The following is a 7,632-nucleotide window of genomic DNA, read 5'->3' as shown; positions in this document are numbered from 1 at the left end:
GAATAGTTTAGTAGTAACATATTTATCGCGTCTTCCCCTGTATGGGATTAAGAGTCCATGTTACGTCATAACTGCTGAGCAGTTGCAAATAGAATTTAAAATTCTTAAATTTTTGACATTTACGTCAACTGCTGAGCAGTTGCAAATAGAATTTAAAATTCTTAAATTTTTGACATTGTAATTAATTACGGTTGCTGATCACATCTATGTTCGAAACATTAAGTATACCTCATACCTTCTCAGCAGTTATGACGTAATGTGAACTCTATCGAAGTATGGGTACTATTGTCAACTCTGATTATCAAACTTTAACCTATTACAGCGCTCACTTCTACTGGTGAAGATTGACTCTATACTTTACACAGCACTTTCAGAGGTAGTGAATCTACTGTCAATTTAAACAGTATGGCAACATTTTCAGCTGCGAGAGTATTCAAGTTTGAATGGAAACCATATATGAAGGGTGATTCACGAAGATATGCAAATATTTTAATATGTTATTCTACAATTAAAACTAAAGAAAAAAGTTCGTATCAACATGGTTCACAAATGTTTAGTTACGGAGTTACGGCTAATAAAAGATGCCTGGAATTTATCAACTTCGCTAATATGAAGCAATCGCAAAACTGTACGAGGTTAAAGTAACGCACGATTTCCATTTGTTTTGCTGTTATTGGTCTGGTGAATCTCATAAAACATGTCCCAGACGTGTATCTGCAGCAGTTTTCCAGAACATCTAGAGAAGCAATGATTATTATACAAGTAAATTTGTTTTCTATCCATTAAGAAGGTAGAAACGTTTATGTCATGGATGGCAACCGTTAGTGAATTGTTTCAGTCGTTTCCTAACCTTGACACGAATTAGTGTTCCGTAATTTACAGTGAAAGAACATAATAACAACAGTATATTTAAGTGAAACCACGTAGTAACTGTTTTAGTTTCTAGATTATTTATGAAAAACGGATGCCTTTCAAATTTATAAAACAGGAATACGCCGATATGGTGTTTATTTATGGCAAATGTGATCCTAATGCTACGGCTGTAGTTAACGAATATTGCGTACGTTATCCAACTCGGACGATTCCGAATGCACGCACCATTAGCGGAGTATTACGAATGTTACGGGAGACAGTTCTCTACCTAGCGTTCATAATCAGTACGAGAGCACGATAAGTGAAGACAATGATAATGATATTATGGATGCTGTTAAACGTAGCCCGGGTACCAGTACACGACTTATCTCTCAACGATTAGGCATTTCACGATGTAAAGTACGGTTTACACTGAAATACAATAATCTGTATCCTTCCCATAAACAAAAAGTGGATCATTTACATGTGGCTCCTGCCCTTCACTTGGAGTTGAGCAACTGGTTAAATACTTATCGACAGCTACCCAAATACTTTTTATTTACTGATGACACATAGTTTACTTGAGATGGTATAAACAATTTACATAATGAGCATGTATGGTCTGAAGCAAACGCACATGCAACAGTGCAACACAATTTCCAGCAGCGATTTAGCATAAATGTGTGGTGTGGTATAATAAACACATACTTTATTGGACCATTCACTTTCCCAGGACGTCCAACTGGGGAGACGTACTTAAAATTCCTTCAAGAAGAAATGGCCCGACTGCTCGAAGATGTTCCATTTGCTACGCGTTTGCAATGTATTTTCAACATGACGGGGCGCCTCCACATTTCACCAACGCCCTTAATACACATTTAAATGAATATTTTGCCAAGAAATGGATTGGTCGTGGTGCTACACGTCTGTGGCCACCCAGATTGCCCGATTTAATGTCAATGGATTTTTGTGTATGGGGATGAATGAAAGACATAGTTTATGAGGACAAAGTCAATACACGTGAAGCATTACTTGCTCACATTATGAATTCAATTGACGAAATTAAAAACAACCCCGTGAAACTAAAACGAGCAACAAAATCTGTTCATACATGTGCAGGTAAATGCATTGAACGTGGTGGAGACATTTTTGAACAATTATTTTAAATGTATTGTGAATCTGTATGTACACTGTATAACTTCTTTAACACTGAGCTTTGTTTTCATTCGGTTTAACATGAATTCACGTGTGCTACAGTATTAATAAAAGCAGATTATTCATACAGATTCAGTTAACGTTGTTACAATCATTTTTCCAAAATTAAATTCTGTACAACTCCTGTTGAAAACGTTGTGCAATTGTCAGGAATTTAAAAAAACAAATTGAGCCAAGTAGTTAATAAATTAAAAATTTTGCGAAATTACATCTTTGCTTCTCTGGATGTTCTGGAAAACTACTGCAGATACACGTCTGGCACGCGTTTTATTAGATTCACCAGGCCAATAACAACAAAACAAATGGGAATCGTGCTTTAATTTACCCTCGTACAGTTTTGGGGATTGCTTCATATTAGCGAACTTGCTAAATTTCAGGCAAAATCTTTTATTAGCCGTAACTAAACATTTACGAACCTATGTTTATATGAACTTTTTTCTTTAGTTTTGCTTGTAGAATAACATATTAAAATATTTGCATACCTTCGAGAATCACTCTGTATTGAACGTTAAGTACTCCTCTTTTGGATAACTGAATGGCGTACGAGAAGCTGCATTTTTCTTCTGCGATTTGCAGAAAGACGTGCCTGGAATGCAGAAACTGTACAACAGACTGGACATCATTACTGGCAGCAGTTGTCCTGAGAATGTTCAGTCGCAAGAAGTCTGGGCTCTGGACAGCCACGTGGCGCCATCGAGAGGGAAGACCATCGTTTTCGGCGTATGGCATCATACTGCATCTACAGCAGTCTGAGCACCTCTTGACACAACGCACTTGTAGAAATCGATTACTTTAAGGACACCTCCGAACCAGACGCAGTGTAGTATCTCTTCTATTGACCGCAAACAATGCCTATTTGCGATTTCAGTGGCATCAGGCTAGAGCACATTGGAGGGTGGGGTGGACGTCTGTTGTGTTATCTGACGAAAGCTAGTTCTGCCTTGGTGCCAGTGATGGCCGTATATTGATTAGGGGAAACCAATTGACGGCCATGTTCAACCTGTGTGCGTGCTACACGCACTGGATCAACACGTGGAGTTATGATCTAGGGCCCGATTTCGTATGAGTACAGGAGAAATTTCGTGGTTACCCTATGCACCCTGACTGCATATTTTTACGTCAATCTGGTGATTTGACCTGTTATGCTGCCATTCATGGACAACATTCCAGGAGGTGTTTTACAAAAGGAAAATATTCATCCACATAGCGCTGCTCTAACCCAACGTGATCTACGGAATGTCAAAATGTTGCGTTGGCCTGCTCGATACCCACATCTACCTCCAGTAGACCACATATGGGACATGATCAGGTGACAAAGTGAGCGTCATTCACAAAGAGCATTAACCGCCCGTGTATTGCCTGTAGAAGAACAACAGGCATGGGACTCCATCACATAAACTGACAACCGGCCCCTGTACAACGCAATGCATCCCTGTTTGCATGCTTGCTCTCAACATTCTAGCAGTTACACCAGTTATTAATGTACCAGCTTTCACACCCGCAATGCCTTATCTCGCTCTTACTTTAACCTACGATCTTGCAATAATAATCAGTTACGTATGTTACCTATAAAATGCAGTCCCAGAATTTCATTGCTTTACATTAATTACTGTGGGTATTGTCATTATTTTCGCCAGCTTATTTTGCTGCGTATATCACAATAAATGTAAATTTTCAACAGGTAATCGAACTCAGATCTTCTGCTTATCGCGAGGGATCACGTAAATAGCGTTATTTATTTTTTATCCTCGCCTTAGTTGACCGTTGTGGCCGAGCGGTTCTAGGCGCTTCAGTCTGGAGCCACGTGACCGCTACGGTCGCAGGTTCGAGTCCTGCCTTGGGCATGGATGTGTGTGATGTCCTTAGTTAGGTTTCAGTATTTCTAGGGGACTGATGACCTCAGACGTTATGTCCCTTAGCGCTCAGAGCCATTTGAACCATTTTCTTCACCTTATAGCGTCCAAAAGTAAGGCATCTTCTTGAAGTAGTAGCTGCCTCAGTCTAGAATACACATTCACAACAATGACTGTTGTGAAAGTTGCATACTAGTGTCCCTAGTGGGAAGAAAGCCATTTGTCAATTAAGATCATGTGCGTCATAAGATTAATGTTTCGTTCCACAACAATTCCACGCGAATAATCGTAAAATAGATGTGAACAGAGCCCACACTAAAGACAGCCTGGTGCAAATCTTTTTATTGGACGCCACTTCGCTGTCTTGCGCGTTCCTGACTTATCCCAGTTAGCCAGCCGGCGAAAAGTCACCTACTGTTTAACGTGGAATCCGAGCCACGTGTCGTTAGCTACGATTTATCACATGGTTGACAGGTGATGGCTAGGTTAAAACGCAGACTGAATAATTAGGGATGCAACCGATATTCGATCCCGCGATTTTCCCGTTTGCAGACACATACTTCACCAAAAGACCACCAGGCCCGACGCAGTCGTAAAACAAATAACATAAGCTAAAGTTTTCATGAAGAAATACTCTCAAAATCTTATATACAATGTGTTACAGGGTCAGGTACAGATGTTGTGATTCTTGGCATCTTAATATGTACAAAGTTTATCATGTAGGTTACTCTTTTTCTCTGCATCTAATAGTCCTCCCACAAATACACCAATTACTTTATTACCAGGTATTTTCTGAACAGTCGTAACTGCACCACGAAATGTATTATGCCCGTCAGTATTGACTACCCATTTGTCTCCATCCTCCAACCTTCAATACTTGACTTGTTGTGAGGGGAAAATGAATAGATTGGTTCTGCCATGCCTAATTGGAGGTACTAACCAACCTAAAAACATACTAAAAATTATTCCATTCCATTGAGGCAGGGTGCTATAGTATTCAGTTTCGAATCATTCCAGACTATAAACAATCATGGTTGTGAAATTATTTAATAATAATAAACTATTATCTGTGAGCATGCCAAAACAGACATTGTGCTGTGTGCGGCCCAAACCACGTTTATTATGCAAGCGTGGCCCTGTTTGTATTGCTGTGGCGGAGTCAGCTGGTGTGCTTCAGGTGCATCTTGCTTTTTATATGTTTTTATTAAGGGTGGATTACATATCCGTTAGTCTCGAATCCATTATCCATTTTATTTGGCTTTATGATGGATGGGTTACATATCCACTTTTTTTACACCATCTGATGATGCTCCAAAAGGCTGAAGCGTACCATTGATATTAAATAATTTCACAACCAAGACTTTTACTATGGAATAAAGACATGCTACTCATAATACCTACAATTATTATTCTGCAGCTAAAGTACATACTTGTTGTAATGTTCTTCAATACACTGTGCTCAGCCGTCACCAGAAATATTAGCAGTTATACCCCTAGCACCCTGTTTGTCATGTGTGTGTGTGTGATATATATATATATATATATATATATATATATATATATATATAGTATGTTTGTACACCTATATGCTGGGTCTGGATGAAGTTTGGAATGGAGATGGCTTATACACAGAATTAATACCCCTGCTACCTTACATATACCTATCGAAGTGGTGGAGTGGGAGTGGAAAAGAAGCCCCCAATTTTGAAATACCCATACTTCATTAATCCAGTATATGAGAAGGAGAGCATTTAGTGACTTGCAATATACTTTTCAAATAACATCAAACCTTAAAGAAATCATTCCCATTGACAACCCCCAAAACCAATGAAAGAGAAAAAGTTTATTAATTACAACATTTTGCCTCTTACTGCAGTAAAACTGCCGCATGAAGCATGTTGTTTTAATGTATAACTTCTATGAGACCAGTTATGTTTGGGACGTGTTTTGCAGGCAGTGTTCACATATAGTACCAGAAAATACTATATCGTTGTATGACACATAGTTCAGGAGATATGACGTCATAAACAGAGATGTGTGAAGTATGTAACTACAGGGCGAAATTCGCCAGAGACAGAAGTGAAATATGTGTACAAACACGTGTGAAAAATCTTAAATATATGTGAAATAGATTTTACACGTGCATACACATGAAAAGCCAGGGGTAAAAGATTCATCCCAACCCAGTGGAATTCTTTTAACAAATTTGGCAGAAAAATTGTTGAGGATATGAAAAGAAAGACTGTGAGGGTAAAAACCATCAGGCTCTAATGGAGTGGAGGTGATAATGTGAGGACAGAAGTGGAAGGACAGCCAGTTGGTGTGGCCGTGCGGTTCTAGGCGCTTCAGTCTGGAACCGCGTGACCGCTACAGTCGCAGGTTCGAATCCTGCCTCGGGCATGGATGTGTGTGATGTCCTTAGGTTAGTTAGGTTAAAGTAGTTCTAAGTTCTAGGGGACTGATGACCACAGATGTTAAGTCCCATAGCGCTCAGAGCCATTTGAACCATTTGAAGGGGAAGGAGGAGATAGACACAGAGAAGTAAACATTTAAAGATTTGATGGATAGATGGATATAAATAGGGGAAGGAGGATGTGGACAGAGAGGCGGGGGGGGGGGGGGAGAAGGAGATGGACAGAAAGAGGTGGGTGGGAGGAATAGATGGACAGAGGGAGGAAAGAGGAGATCGACAGTGAGTGGGGAGGGGAGGTGGACAGCGAGAGGGGGAGGAGGAGATGGAGACGTGACGGAGGAGCTGGACAGAGAGAGAGGAAAGGTGAAATAACATGGAGCGAGGGAGTAAGAGAAAATGGACTGAGAGAGGGGCAGGAGGAGGTCGACAGAGTGGGGAATGGTAGGCGGGGTGGACAAAGATGGTGGAGCAGACGTAACAGAGGAAGAAAACGAGGATGTGAACTAACAGAAGACTGGAATAAATACACACCCGGGCAAAACCAGCTAATCAGCCATCAGAGAACAACAAGTTTTCGATCGATGTTTACAAGGACGTTTCTGGCTCTCCATACACATCGAGGCAATTTTGATCCATCCCATACCAAGCATGTCGCAAACAGTAGTGAAATTCCGCACTCCCTTTCCTGGCCCATTAATTCGCTACTCGGTCGCTTAAAAATGTTTTCATGAACGAGTGATTCGCGAGCGACATGAGTTCTGTCATCGTACCAAGATGTGTTGCGTTTCTGTCTTTCTCGCTCCCTTCCTTCCCCCCCCCCCCCCAACCTTTATCTGTCTCTCTCTCTCTCTCTCTTTCTTTCTGGTGTTCTACTGTTTGCTAAGCAGCAAGTGGTTCGCGGCGCATAACTTCCAGGAGATAACTTTTGCAGTGGCGTATACTCGTGCATAAAGAATTTCGGCACTAAATGTTTTTTAAAATTATATCGCGACGCGCAGCTAGTTGCATGTAACTGTATCATATCCCAATGAAAGCAAAAGACTTTAATTACAGTAATTGATCAATAAGCAGTATATATTTCTGTCATTGAACTTTGTGTGGTAAGCTCTTTTTTTGACACGCATCAACTTTGCTGGAAGTCTGAAGATCAGGTCATTGTTGCACTTCACTCGACTTTCCAAATAATGGATGTTTATTTAATATTATTACTTCTTCTTCAAAAGACGACTGTGTTGAAAAGTTCTGACGTTTGTTGCTCTGATGTGGCAATAATTGCGAAAATGGTTTCTTTGGTGTCAG

The sequence above is a fragment of the Schistocerca nitens genome, chromosome 6 (genome assembly GCF_023898315.1).
Source record: "Schistocerca nitens isolate TAMUIC-IGC-003100 chromosome 6, iqSchNite1.1, whole genome shotgun sequence".
NCBI lineage: Eukaryota > Metazoa > Arthropoda > Insecta > Orthoptera > Acrididae > Schistocerca > Schistocerca nitens.
The sequence above is the reverse complement of the archived record's forward strand: the minus strand, read 5'-3'. Positions refer to the sequence as shown.